This window comes from Mobula birostris, chromosome 24, assembly GCF_030028105.1.
Source record: "Mobula birostris isolate sMobBir1 chromosome 24, sMobBir1.hap1, whole genome shotgun sequence".
Classification (NCBI taxonomy): Eukaryota; Metazoa; Chordata; class Chondrichthyes; order Myliobatiformes; family Myliobatidae; genus Mobula; species Mobula birostris.
This window is the reverse complement of record NC_092393.1, coordinates 49,585,573-49,599,404: the sequence shown is the minus strand read 5'-3', so window position 1 is coordinate 49,599,404 and position 13,832 is coordinate 49,585,573. Positions and strand designations below refer to the sequence as shown.

Here is a 13,832-nt window from a genome sequence, read left to right as displayed (position 1 = left end):
AATGGAGTATCATCCAAACCAAGGTGTTTAAACCCGGATGGCATTGATATTCTTGAGGGTTTTTGAAGCTGTACTCACCTACACAAGTGCAAGGTATTCTATCACATGACTGATTTGTACCTAATAGATAATGGCAAGGCTTTGTATTGGTAATATTGAAGGTATTTCTAGATACTTCAGAGACCAATAAAGAAGCAAGCTCTTTGCTGTGTGTATGGAAGAGAGGGATACCCCTTTAGAAGAGATGAGGAGTAATTTCTTTAGCCAGAGGCTGGCGAATCTGTGGAATTCATTGTCACAGACGGCTGTGGAGCTCAAGTCACTGGGTATATTTAAAGCAGAGGTTGATAGGTTCTTGATTGGTAAGGGCATCAAAGGTTACAAGGAGAAGGCAAAGGAATAGGGTTGAGCAGGATAACAGATCACCCTTGATCAAATTGTGGAACAACCTCAATGGGTTGAATGGCTAATTCTGCTCCTGTATATGTCTTATGGACCCCTCTAGATCCTGCATAATATCCCCCCAAATTAGCCCTCCTCCAGTTCAGGACCTTAACTGATGGACATCTCCTATTCTCTTCCATCTCTTTCCTAAAGCTAATCAAATTAAGGTCACTTAAGCCAAAGTCCTCCCTGACTGTCACTTCAGTTACTTGTCCTGCCTTGTTCCCTAAGAGGAGATGCAGCATTACAGCCTCCTGAGTATGGCTGTGGAATTGTCACTGAAGTACTACACTGCTGAGCTTTAGGACTTGAGCAGGGATACAGTCTGCTCCCAGGCTTTGTTATTCTATATTGTCAAAAAGTCATTCTTGAACGAGTTGCTGTAGAACAGAGACAAGGATGCTCAAGCTAAGGACATACTCTCATTTGAAACCTTCAAGTGTTCCTCGATTGGAGGTGCAGTGAAGAGGAATCCATCGCAGTTCACTGCAGCGTGTGGGGGCTTCACTATGCAGCAGTGTGGAAAGTCAATCATCGACTAACAGGAAGTTTGAACGAATGAAGCTTTTAAATAGATGTGTGAATTTCAACATTTCACGGCACATTAATATGTTTCTTTAATTGATGCGTAGAATGAACTCCCAATTCACATTGAGTGTGCTGAATCCCACTCTATCCTTATTTCATCTCTGTTCTCAGCTCTCTGGGGAAAGTTACGTCTCCCAAATGGACCTTTATATTAATGATAGAGGTGTGGGAATGGGGGGGGGGGGGGGGAATGCTCCCTGCTGTGATTACAGACTATTTATTTAGCTAACAAAATAGATTTGATAAAATCTTATTTATTTTTGATGCTCCGCACATTGATGAAATAGACTTTCTTGTTTATTTATGTGGCTGAACTTCACCAGAAGCAATTCATAAGACACTTTATTAATGGAAATACAGTGTAAGGGTTCGTAACTGAATGGATTTGTGCCATTATAGAGATAACAGCGAGAACAGTGACAATATCTTAGATAATTCTACATACATGATGAAGTCCCGAATTTGTGCATGATTTAAATGTGGTTAACCGCAGATGATGAGCAGGCCAGAATTGGAGGCGCACGGATGAACCCGGCAGCATCAAATAGAAGCCACTTGTTATCGGGTGCGACATCCCGCTAATTTACTTCCACGACTGAGCACTTTAAACCAGCATCTTTCCAAATAGACTCGCCGTCTAAATCTATTACAAGGGTTAGAAAAGCAAAATACCTGACTATTTTCTATCCTTCGCACTGCTGGCAACGAACGCGCCTCAGATTCATTGTAAAGGGCGAGCGCCAACACATCACATGGACAGAAGCAGCCAATCACCGTACAGTGACTGGAACAGCTCTGCAGCGCCTCCTCGCTTGGAGGTGCAGGGAGGAGGAATCCATCGCAGTTCACTGCCCCGTGTGGGGGGGGGGGGGGGGGGGGGGGGGGGGGCTTCACTGTGCAGCAGTATGAGAAGTCACTCATCGACTAACGGGAAGTTTGAGCCAGTGAAGCTTTTAAATAGATGTGTGAATTTCAACATTTCACGGCACATTAATATGGGTCCTTAACTGATGTTTAGAATGAACTCCCAATTCCCGTTGAGAGGCAGGTAAAACATTCTGTGCCCCTCAACTCACACCTTAATTGTTCTAGAATTTTTAGGGTGTGATTTTTGGACTGAAGTTAAATTAAAAAAAACCCAGTAAATACCACCAGGTAAAGTAGTAAAGACATAACGCTGCTGTTTTTGTGTGGGTTGGTACTAAAGTCCTGTTTGATTCAATGGCCCTTGAATGCAATTCTAATCCCTCCCCCTCCCCCTCTCTCCCCCCTCCTCTCTTTCCCCTCCTACAGTTACATTTCAACTAGATCAGATTATTCCATCAGCTGGTAAAGATTTAGTTGTATGATTGTGCACATCAGCCAAATTGCTCTGTCAAAATTAGTGCAAGATGTGGGACACAGTTTATTTAAAAAACATTCCTGGTTTGAATCTGAGACAATAAAATTTCAGTCACTTGCCTCCAGAGTGGTGTGATAATGGGGCAAAAAAATGCTGTTAATTTGGTGTGGGTATGTCAATTTTCTGGTATCGCATCCACTGGGTGCTGAACATACCCACCCATGGATATGTGAATCAATCAGTTATGAAGATGTATCTATCTGTCTATTGTGCAACGGACAAGGCAATGAGGATAAGGTGTTGCCCTGAGGATTTGGGTGTCTCATGAGTATAAATAATTTTGGAAGATATCGGTCAACTGTTCTTTCCTAATTCAATGTTCAAAGTAAGTTTATGACAAAGTACATATAAGTCACCAGACACTACCCTGAGAACTATTCCATTTTCTTGCAGAAACCCAATAGAATCAATGAAAAACTACACACAACAAACCACTGAAGCAACACACACAAAATGCTGGAGGAACTCAGCAGGTCAGACAACATCCATGGAAATGAACAGTCGACGTTTCGGGCCGAGACCCTTCTTCTGGACTGTGAAGGAAGGGGGAAGACGCCAGAATAAAAAGATGAGGGAAGGGGAAGGAGGTTAGCTGGAAGGTGAAGCCAGGCGGATGGGAAAGGTAAAAGACTGGAGAAAAAGGAATGTGATAGGAGAAGAGAGTGGACCACAGGAGAAAGGGAAGGAGTGGGAGGTGATAGACAGGTGAGAGGCCAGAGTGGAGAATAGAAGAGGGAGGGGGAAGGGAAATTACTTTTACCAGAAGGAGAAATTGGTACTCGATAACAAAACAATAAAGACCGACAAACAACCAATGCACAAATGAAGACAAACTGAAAATATAAAATAATAATGAAACAAATAAATAAATAGTTTTGAGAACTTGGCTTGTAGAGTTGTTTTTAATGAAATTGTCATTGAGCGTGGCAAGGAACTGACTATCTGACTATCTGACTCACTGTAGAACAACATTGCTGTTATGAGACGGATGAGGATGGTGTATGAGCTTGTCTTGTAGGTGTTGACGTGCACAGGCAAGCACCTGTGTTTTTGGTGACCACTTGCGACATCCTGTGTGCTGGGTGCAATGTGTTCCGTATTGGGCGATGTGCAACATATGAGCTGAAGAGGTCCATCGTCAGAGACGCCCACCGTCCAGGCTATACCCTCTTCTCACTGATGCCATCAGTAAGGAAGGACAGGAGCCTTGTGCCCCACACTGCCAGGTTCAGGAACAGTTATTACCCTTCAACCATCAGGCTTCTGAACCAGCGTGGATAACATCACCTCAACACTGAACATCACTCAGCCTGTAGCCTCAACTCCAAGGATTCTACAACTTCTGTTCTCAGTATTCATTCATTCATCTATTCATCTGTCTACTTAGTTATTTATTTTTGTTATTGCACAGTTCATTTTCTTTTTCTCATTGATTGTCTGTCTTTGTGTGCAGTCTTTCACTGATTATTTTGTATTTCTTTGTTCTACTATAAACACCTGCAAGAAAATGAATCTCAGCGTGGTATATGGTAATGTATACTTATTTAGATGACAATATTACTCTGATGTTGGAAATGATGTGGGAAAATCTGGAGCCACAGTGATTTTCACCTCTACAAATAAAGTAGTTCAGGCAGATGGGAGTGTTTGGAAGTGTGGTAACAAACCCCTCTGACCATGCACAGGAAAAACCTACCCTCTAGAGATGATTGCTTTTAGAATACATGGCTCCTGAAGTATCAATGCAAACATTCTTTCCATTAACGTTACATAGAACACAGAACAGTACAGCACAGGAACAAACCCTTCAGCCCATGATGGTTTTTTTTTCTTTTTTTTGTCTTATGGTCTTAAAAGCATGGAAGCAACTGCTTGTGGATCTTAGCGCCAGATTATTTGCCAGTGGGGCCCATTGAGACTTTCTGCAGAGCTTGACATCATTTGGAGTAATGGGCACTTGGCAAGGGCCAATAAAAAGAAGTTAGGATTTAGGTTATTGTTGGCATGTAACAGGGTTAGAGTGGGGAGTCTGAGGCTTTAAATAAAGAATCTCTGGCAAGAAGAAAGAGAAGGCCAGGGTAAGTTTCTAGGAAGTTTTTTCCTTCTTTCTTTCTTATTGCACATTTAGAGCAGTAAGAATGATAATCAGGACAGGAGAGTTCTCCTCTTGCGAGATGTGAGAAGACAGGGAAACTTTAAGTGTCCCTAACAACCACACCTGCAGGAAGTGTAGGCAGCTGCAGCTTCTTACAGATCATAATAGGGAAATGGAGCTGGATGATCTTCGGCTCGTTTGAGAGACGGAGTGGTCCAAGAGGTACAGGGTGATAATTACACTTAAGGTGCAGGACAAGGTGACTGGATGACCTTCTGAGAGTGAAGGGGGGTAAAGCAGCCAATGCAGGGCACCCCATGGCTGTTCCCCTCAATAACAAGTATCATGTTTTGGATACAATTTCGAAGGGGTGGGAGTGGGGGAAGAACTAATATCAGGTTTAGTTGTGCCGAACTAATTAAACTAGTAATTAACCATCTGACTAAACGAATCCCTTCTGCTCACACAATGTTCTATGGCTACACTTATTCTACTTTGTTATTGGTTTTCCTTATTCTACCTCAAAGCATTGTGTAATGATATGATCTGTACGAACAGTATGCAAGACAAGATTTTCTTTAATCTTGGTAAGTCAGAATCATGACTAATATCACTGACATATATCATAAAGTTTGTTGTTTTGCAGCAGCAGCGCAGTGAAATACATAAAAGTGCTATAAATTACAATAAGAAATACTGTGTACGTAAAAAGTAAGTATCAAATAATTAGTGCAAAAAGAGACCAAAAATATTGAGGTTGGTTTATTGCCCATTCAGAAATTTGATTGTGGAGGGAAAGAATTTGTTCTTAAAATGTTGAGTGTATGTCTTCAGGCTCCTGTACCTCCTTTCTGATGGTAGTCTTTAGAAGAGAGGTATCTAATAAAGTGGCCACTGCGTGTATGTTGATTCACTGTTCAAACAACTGCAGTACCATAATATTTCCGGTGGGGGGCACTGCAGAACCGCTCTATGTCAACTTGGCCCTGTCATTGGTGGGATCTCATTTCAGCTACCAAAGTCACAAACAAGTCATCATCTGACTATGCTGAAGGGGAAAAAAAAAATTTCTGCAGAGATTTGGATGTGCCCAAGATTCTTTCCAGGAATTCATATTTCTAGAACTATATACTGGAGTTAATCAAAACTTAATGCACAAATGAAACACTACAAACTAAGCAAGTCTGTTGCTTACTATTAAAAAGAAAATTGTTCCCATGATAATGCTTGGATGTTTACTTTCAGAATAAGGAGACCAAAATTGGCTGTAATCTTCCACTGGGATAAATGAGGTCTGGCCAAGCTTCAACAAATAACTTTTGCAAAAGAAGATCTTTGAATTGAATTTAGTTTTAACTAATATTACAATATAAGATTGAAAGAGTACAGAAAAAAATATTACAAAGATGTTGCTGGGACTTGAGGAGCTGAGTTATAGGGAAGGGTTGAATATGTTATGACTTTATTCCTTGGAGTGTAGGAGAATGAGAGAAGATTTGATAGAGGTATACAAAATTATGAGGGTTATAGACAGAGCAAATGCAAGCAGTCTTTTGCTACTGAGTAGAGCTGGAGGTCATAGTTTAAGAGTGAAAGATGAAATATTTAAGGGGAACCTGAGAGGCAACTTGTTCAGAATTAGAATCAAAATCACTGGCATATGTCATGAAATTTGTTGTTTTGTGGCAGCAATACATAATTAAAAAGTATAAATTACAATATGAAATATATATATTTAATGATATACTTAAATAAGTCATGCAAAAAGAGAGCAAAGAAAGAAAAAAATGAAACTCAGAGTGTGGTACGAGTGTGGAACGAGCTGCCAGTGGAAGTGGTGAATGCAGATTTTGATTGCAAAACTTAAGAGAAGTTTGGATAAGTGTGTAGATGGAAAGGGTATGGAGAGCTGTCGTCCAAGTTTGGGTCGATGGGTCAAGTCAGAATAACAATTTGGCATGGACTAGATGGGCTGAAGGGCCTGCTTCAGTGCTGTAGTGCTCCATTACAGCTAAAGCAAAGTAGAGTGATTGCAGTGAACAGCCACAAAATTGCTTCTGGGATAGAGGGTCTGTGGCTTAAAAAAGAATAAAACAGACTGCACCTTTACTTCCGATGTTAGTAAAGTAAAAGGTCATCGCATTAAAATGTACAAAATTCTGAAGGTACCTGTTTGAGTACATCATTACTGATGTTTCCAATAACTGGGGTTTCTGAGACCAAGTATCGTATGTCAAAATAAGGAATTGGTCATTCAGAACAGAGACGAGGAGAAAGTTCTTCACCCGGGGGTAGTGAATCTTTGGAATTCACTACCCAAGATGCATTCAGTGAAAAATTTGTTAGACAGTGAAAAGAATCAACAGATATTGAGTTAGTGCAGGAAAGTGGTGCTGAGGTAAAAGGTCAGACACAATTAATTGGCATGATGGGTATTGACGGCAGGGGATGTGAATATCACCCACTGCTCCATCTGTTGCTTATGATCTTATGTCAGGAGTCTAACCAGAGATGCAGTAGGGAGGACATCAATCTGGTAAACCTTTAGCACCTTTTATTCAGCTGAATACTATCTTTTACAAGTTTAAAATTAGTTTCCACAAATCTTAAAAACTTTCTCCATAACTTCCGCCACCTCCAATGGGATCCCACCACCAAGCACATCTTTCTCTCCTCCCCACTTTCTGCCTTGCACAGTGATCGCTCCCTGCGTGACTCCCTTGTCCATTTCCCATCAATCTCCCTCCTGGCACTTATCCTTGCAAGCAGAACAAGTGCTACACCTGCCCTTACACTTCCTCCCTCACCACTATTCAGGGCCCCAGACAGTCCTTCCAGGTGAGGCGACACTTCACCTGTGAGTCGGCTGGTGTGACATACTGTGTCCGGTGCTGCCGGTGCGGCCTTCTGTATATTGGTGAGACCCGACACAGACCGGGAGACCGTTTCGCTGAACACCTTCACTCTGTCTGCCAGAGGAAGCAGGATCTCCCAGTGGCCACACATTTTAATTCCACGTCCCATTCCCATTCTGATATGTCAATCCATGGCCTCCTCTACTGTCGAGATGAAGCCACACTCAGGTTGGAGGAACAACACCTTATATTCCGTCTGGGTAGCCTCCAACCTGATGGCATGAACATTGATTTCTCTAACTTCCACTAATGCCCCTCCTCCCCTTCTTACCCCATCCCTTATTTTATTTATTTATTCATTTATTATTTCCCCCCTTTTCTTTTCTTTCTCTCTTTCCCTCTCACAATCACTCATTGCCTGCTCTTCATCTTCCTCTGGTGCTCCCCTCCCCCTTTCTTTCTTCCATGTCTCCAGCTTTGTTTCCCTTTTGCCAATCAACTTCCCAGCTCTCAGCTTTATCCATCCCCCTCCTGTCCTCTCCTGTCATTTCAGATCTCCTCCTCCCCCTCCCTCTTTCAAATCTCTTACTATTTCTTCTTTCAGTTAGTCCTGATGAAGGGTCTCAGCCTGAAATGTCGACTGTACTTCTTCCTATAGATGCTGCCTGGCCTGCTGTGTTCTACCAGCATTTTGTGCGTGTTGTCACACAAATCTTGCTTTTTTTGGTGTTGCTTTAGTTAACTAATTTGAAATCTAAACAGGATATAATGAAGAGGCCACACTCTCTCCTCACTGTTGCCGTCAGGAAGGAGGTACAGGAGCCTTAGATCCCACAGTACCAGATTCAGGAACAGCTATTACACTACAACCATCAGGCTCCTGAAACAGAGTGGATAACTTCTGAACCATAGTTTGTGAATGATTCTACAAACTATGGACTCACTTTCAAGGACTCTATAACTCATGTTCTCAATAATTATTTATCTATCTATCTATTTATTATTATCAGTTTCCTTTATTGTATTTGCACAATCTGTTGTTTTTCTGTCTTTGTGTGTGTATTATTTCATTGATTTGATTGTGTTTCTTTGTATTTACAGTGGATGCCTACAAGAAAATGAATATCGGGGTTGTATATGGTGACATGTACAGTATGTACTTTGATAATAAATTTACTTTGAACTTTGAACTATGCACTTGGGTAAAAAGATTTCCATATATCTGAAACCTCTAAGTAAAAAACAGGGCAATAGGAATGAGGTTAATTGCACACTCTGAGCTTTAGCTAGCTACTTGATCACTATAGCTGTCTAAATATTTCAAAATAAAGAACGATACATTACATGATTTGTTCAAGAGGTTGATATGATGGCAGAAAGACATTTTAAACTTTTATCATATTGTAACTGTTCCGTTTGCTTCAAACTGACTTACACTAAGTGGCCACTCCATTACATACACCTGTACACCTGCAAATGCCTAATCAGACAATCCTGTGGCAGCAACTATGCCTAATCAGACAATCCTGTGGCAGCAACTCAATGCATAAAAGCATTAAACACGGTCAAGAGGTTCAGTTATTGTTCAGACTAAATATCAGAATGGGGAAGAAATGTGATCTAAGTGACTTTGACCGTAGAACGTTTGTTGATGCCGGGGGTGGGGGGGGGCGGTCGTTGAGTATCCGAGAAACTGCCGATCTCCTGAGATTTTCACGTACAATAGTCTCGAGATTGGTGCAGATAAACAAGAACAAGAAAACATCCAGTGAGCAGCTGTTCTGTGGGTGAAAATGCCTTGTTAATGAGCGAGGTTGGAGGAGAACGGACAGACTGATTGTAGCTGACCACGAACAACCATGAGTTACAACAGTGGTGAGCAGAAGAGCACCTCTGAACACACATGTTGAACTTAGAAGTGAATGGGTTACAGCAGCAGAAGATCATAAACATACAGAAATACACCCAGTGGCCATATTATCAGACACAAAATGTACCTAATAAAGTGGCTGCTCTGTGAATGAAATGATTAAATGATGCATTGATTTTAAATCCATTACTGATTGACGCAGGACACACTTACTGAAATAAATACCTCTAATGATAAACGCACGTTAACTGCTGATAATAAAACTTGTTCTAGATAGGCACATGGATGAAAGAAAAATGGAGTATATTGGTAGTTTTTTACAGAGAATGGGTGGGTGTATGGAGAACCCAGCCGGGGTGATGATGGAGGTAGATACATTAGGAGCATTTAAGAGACTTCTATACAGGCACATGGATGAAAGAAAAATGGAGGAGTATATTGGAGGGAAGGGTTACATTGATCTTAGAGTAGGTTGATTTAATCAATGATTAAATGATGCATTGATTTTAAATCCATTATTGATTGATGCAGGATACACTTACTGAAATAAATACCTCTAATAATAAACGCACGTTAACTGCTGATAATAAAACTTGTTCCAGGTTATCACTCTTAATTATGAAACATTATTAAATAGAAATAAGGGAACAGTCTTGCTCTCTAATACTGTCCTGTTGTGATGGCTCAAAGAAGACTTTACATCTATGATTCTACAAATAAATGTTAAAGCATACTAATTTGCATTTAGCTGATTTCTTAGCAGTGTGGAGGAACAGAGGGGTCAAGTGGTCCACACCCACGAATCCCTCAAAGTTGCCGTGCAAGTTGATAATGGTGGTTAAGAAGGCGTATGCTGTGCTGGCTTTCATTAGTTGGGGGGGAGAGGGGCGGATATTATGTTCAAAAGCCGCGAGTTAATGTTGCAGCTCTATAGACCAAATTCTTGGAACATTGTGTTCAGTTCTGGTTGCCTGATTAGAGGAAGGATGTGGAAACTTTAAAAAGGGCATAGAAGAGATTTATCAGGATGCTGCCTGGGACCAGAGAGCATGTCCTATGACTGAGCAAGGGCTTTCCTCTTTGGAGTGAAGGAGGATGAAAGGTCACAAACCGAAGAAAATCTGCAGATGTTGGAAATCCGAGCAACACACACAAAATACTGGGAGAGCTCACTTGGTAGAGGAGGTCAAGAACTCACTTGGCAGAGCTGGAGTGAATAGTCCAGATGGAATTGACTAATATGAAGGAGCATAATGGAAGAAAATATAGGGGGGATGTCAGAGGTAGTTTTTTACACAGAGAATGGTGGGTGTATGGAGAACCCCGCCAAGGGTGGTGATGGAGGTAGATACATTAGGAGCATTTAAGAGACTTCTAGATAGGCACATGGATGAAAGAAAAATGGAGGAGTATATTGGAGGGAAGGGTTACATTGATCTTAGAGTAGGTGAAATGATCAGCACAGTGCCATAGGCTGAAGGACCTGTACTGTTCTATATTCTATGTTTGTTCTCTGATTTCTGAAATCTGGAGGAAAACACACAGAGGAGGCAGAGGGGGATCACAAAGGGGGAAGGAGGACCGGGTCGAGACAACAGAGACTTATGGAGAAGAGGAGTTCGGTGGGTAATAAAATGGACCAGTTCACGGCGCTAGCCAGGTGTCAGAGAACATTTCGGGAGTGTAGTGTTATGTGTTTTACTGGAACGGGGCTGCACGAGGACATACCCGATCAAAACTTTTCCATGGACGGCTTCCAGACTGTTCGAGCTGACCGGAAGTGCACTGAGATCGGTAAGCGTAAAGGAGTTGGGTGCTTACTGTTCTGGTTAACAACGGATGCTGCAATCCGGGACATATTACGATCGAGGAACGTGTTTGTAGACCGGATATTGAACTTTTTGTTGTTGGACTCCGGCTATATTCCACCGAGATACCACATTGGGCATCACGGGAGGTTGTTTCTGACTGTGGCCATCGAACTTTGCAGCTCCTCCCGTGGAGGGTCAGACACCCTGAGCCAATAGGCTGGTCCTGGACTTATTTCCATCTGGCATAGTTTGCATTTTGTTGTTTGATTGTTTGTGGTTTTTGTATTGCTATATTTATGCTCTATTCTTGGTTGGTGCGGCTGTAACGAAACCCAATTTCCCTCGGGATTAATAAAGTATATCTATCTATCTATTCAAACTTTTGTGGAGGGAAAGGAATTGTCAACATTTTGTACTGAAACCCTGCATCAGGATAGAGAATGGGATGACCAGTATAAAAGGGAGAAGTGGCATGGTGGAACGGGGATCCAAGGTGAGATGATCGGTGGACTGAGAAAGGGTGAAGGATCCAGTCTACCAGCCCCCTTTCCACTCTCAGCCCTGACAGGGGAGTCTGACCTAAAACACAACCACACCTTTTCTCATAGATGCTCTTCGATCTGCTGAGTTCCTCCAGCACAGGGGTTTCCAACCTGGGGTCCCCGGACCCCTTGCTTAATGGAATTGGTCCATGGCATAAAAAAGGTTGGGAACCCCTATGGCAGCAAGTTGTTGCTCCAAGTTCCCAGCACTTGCTGTCTCTTGTATCTCCTGTCATGATTTCAAACAAAATCTTTCACTCAAAGCGGAAATAACCCTCATGCTCTGGAATTTGGTGAAACAAATAAACTTCTTCCCTCACACATAGAGTCATACAGGCCCTTTGGGCCATGACCTATTATCTTGGCAAGTCCCATTGACCTGCACCTGGACCATAGCCCTCCATATCCCTCCATTCCATGACTTAACCAAACATGGATGAAGATTCAGAACTTTCTCACTTGAAAGTTTGAGTGACTTTCATATTTTGTTCAGAGCACAGTATTTTTTTGTAAGCAGTCACTTGTAGATGTAGAATATAACTCATATCAATGTGCTATATAAATCTGGACACCGAGTAACAAGAGTATGCAAAAGAGCTTCCAGAAATTTTCATTGCTACATGGAGGTTGAAATTTAATTTAGGTCTGATGAACTATTTGGCAGTGATACAAAATTACAAGAATTACGAGGGTGGATGCCAGCACAAGAGTTCAGTGGATGTTTTCCCTCAGTTTTATAATATTCTGATACAAGATGCTGAAACATAAAACTTCTTTCACAAAATTGACATTTGTTTTCATCTTAACAATGGACCACTTCAAAATCTGTTTGAAATGTCAACTTTCAGATTAGCATAATCAGTGAATAAAAATGTTTGTAGATACTCTAAATGTCATAATATTCCCAAAGCTCCATCATGGGCACTAGCCTCCCCAGTGTCCAGGACATCTTCAGGGAGCGATGCCTCAAAAAGGTGGCATCCACCATGAAGGACCCCCCCCCACATCATCTAGGGCATCTCCTTCCCTTCCTGTAATCACACCCTCATGCCCACTCCTGTCTTATTACAAGCAGTTCCAACTTACATTTCAATCAGGAATTATTGCTACCACCAGGAAGGTGGTACAGGAGCCTGAAAGCACACACCCAGCAATTCAGGGACAGCTTCTTCCCCTCTGCCATCAAATTTCTGTCTGGACACTGAAACCAGGAACACTACTTCACTACCTTTTTTCTCATTTTGCACTTAAATTAAAGGCATCCGTTAGTCTTGCAAAACCATGGATCTGTGACTGGAAAGTCTTCACTCTCCAGGGCGCAGGCCTGGGCAAGGTTGTATGGAAGACAGGCAGTTGCCCATGCTGCAAGTCTCCCCTCTTCATGCCACTGATGTTGTCCAAGGGAAGGGCATTAGGACCCATACAGCTTGGCACCAGTGTCATCGCAGAGCAACGTGGGATTAAGTGCCTTGCTCAAAGACACAACACGTTGCCTCGGCTGGGGCTCGAACTCACGACCTTCAGGTCGCTAGTCGAATGCCTTAACCACTTGGCCACGTGCTCACACGTTTTGCACTACTTATTTAACTTAAATTAAAAAATATATATACCTACAAAAATATATACCTATTGTAATTTACAGTTTTTTTTTATTATTATGTACTGCTCCAAAACAACAAATTTCACAGCATATGCTGGTGATAGCAAATCCGACTCTGATTCTGGAAAGAAAAAGATGGAAATTCAATTTCAGCCATTTTCAGTTTGTTGAAGTGCACCATTATTTAGACCTGTACTGATAAAAAAAAGGTGAAATTTACCTTTGAAACAATCTGAAGTATATTTCCTGTTTTAGGGTTAAAACCCACAATGAATAATTCTCAGTACTATTTGTGTGTGGAGATTGCAGATGCCACATTGTTGCTGCTAGGGAATGTGGGAAGTGGATCTCAAGAGTACACCCTTCATTGCAACCACAGCCACCGTACAAAAGGCTAGCTTATAGAAAAGGGCAGGAGCTGGAGGGAATTCTGTCCACACTGTATTTTGCATCATCTCCCCTTCCTGTACTCACATCCTCATGTCCACTCGTGTGTCATAAGCAGTTCCAACTTACTGTACCTTTCAGGCAGGGATCAGAGCTGGTGGTAATGTGGGTGAAAATCTTTTGCAGTTAGTCCAACTGATTAGATGCATGTGCAGATCCCTGACTAGCCAAGCCTTAA

At 41.9% G+C, this 13,832-nt stretch overlaps 1 protein-coding gene across 1 annotated transcript in view; it reads right to left on the bottom strand.

The window, feature by feature from the left end:
* Window positions 1-1,769, bottom strand: part of usp36 (ubiquitin specific peptidase 36) — a 78,441-nt gene extending 76,672 nt beyond the window's left edge. The window contains exon 1 of the mRNA XM_072242479.1: window positions 1,705-1,769. The gene's annotated coding sequence lies outside the window, so the exon portion shown is untranslated. The remainder of the gene's footprint in view (window positions 1-1,704) is intronic.
* Window positions 1,770-13,832: the final 12,063 nt, after the last annotated feature.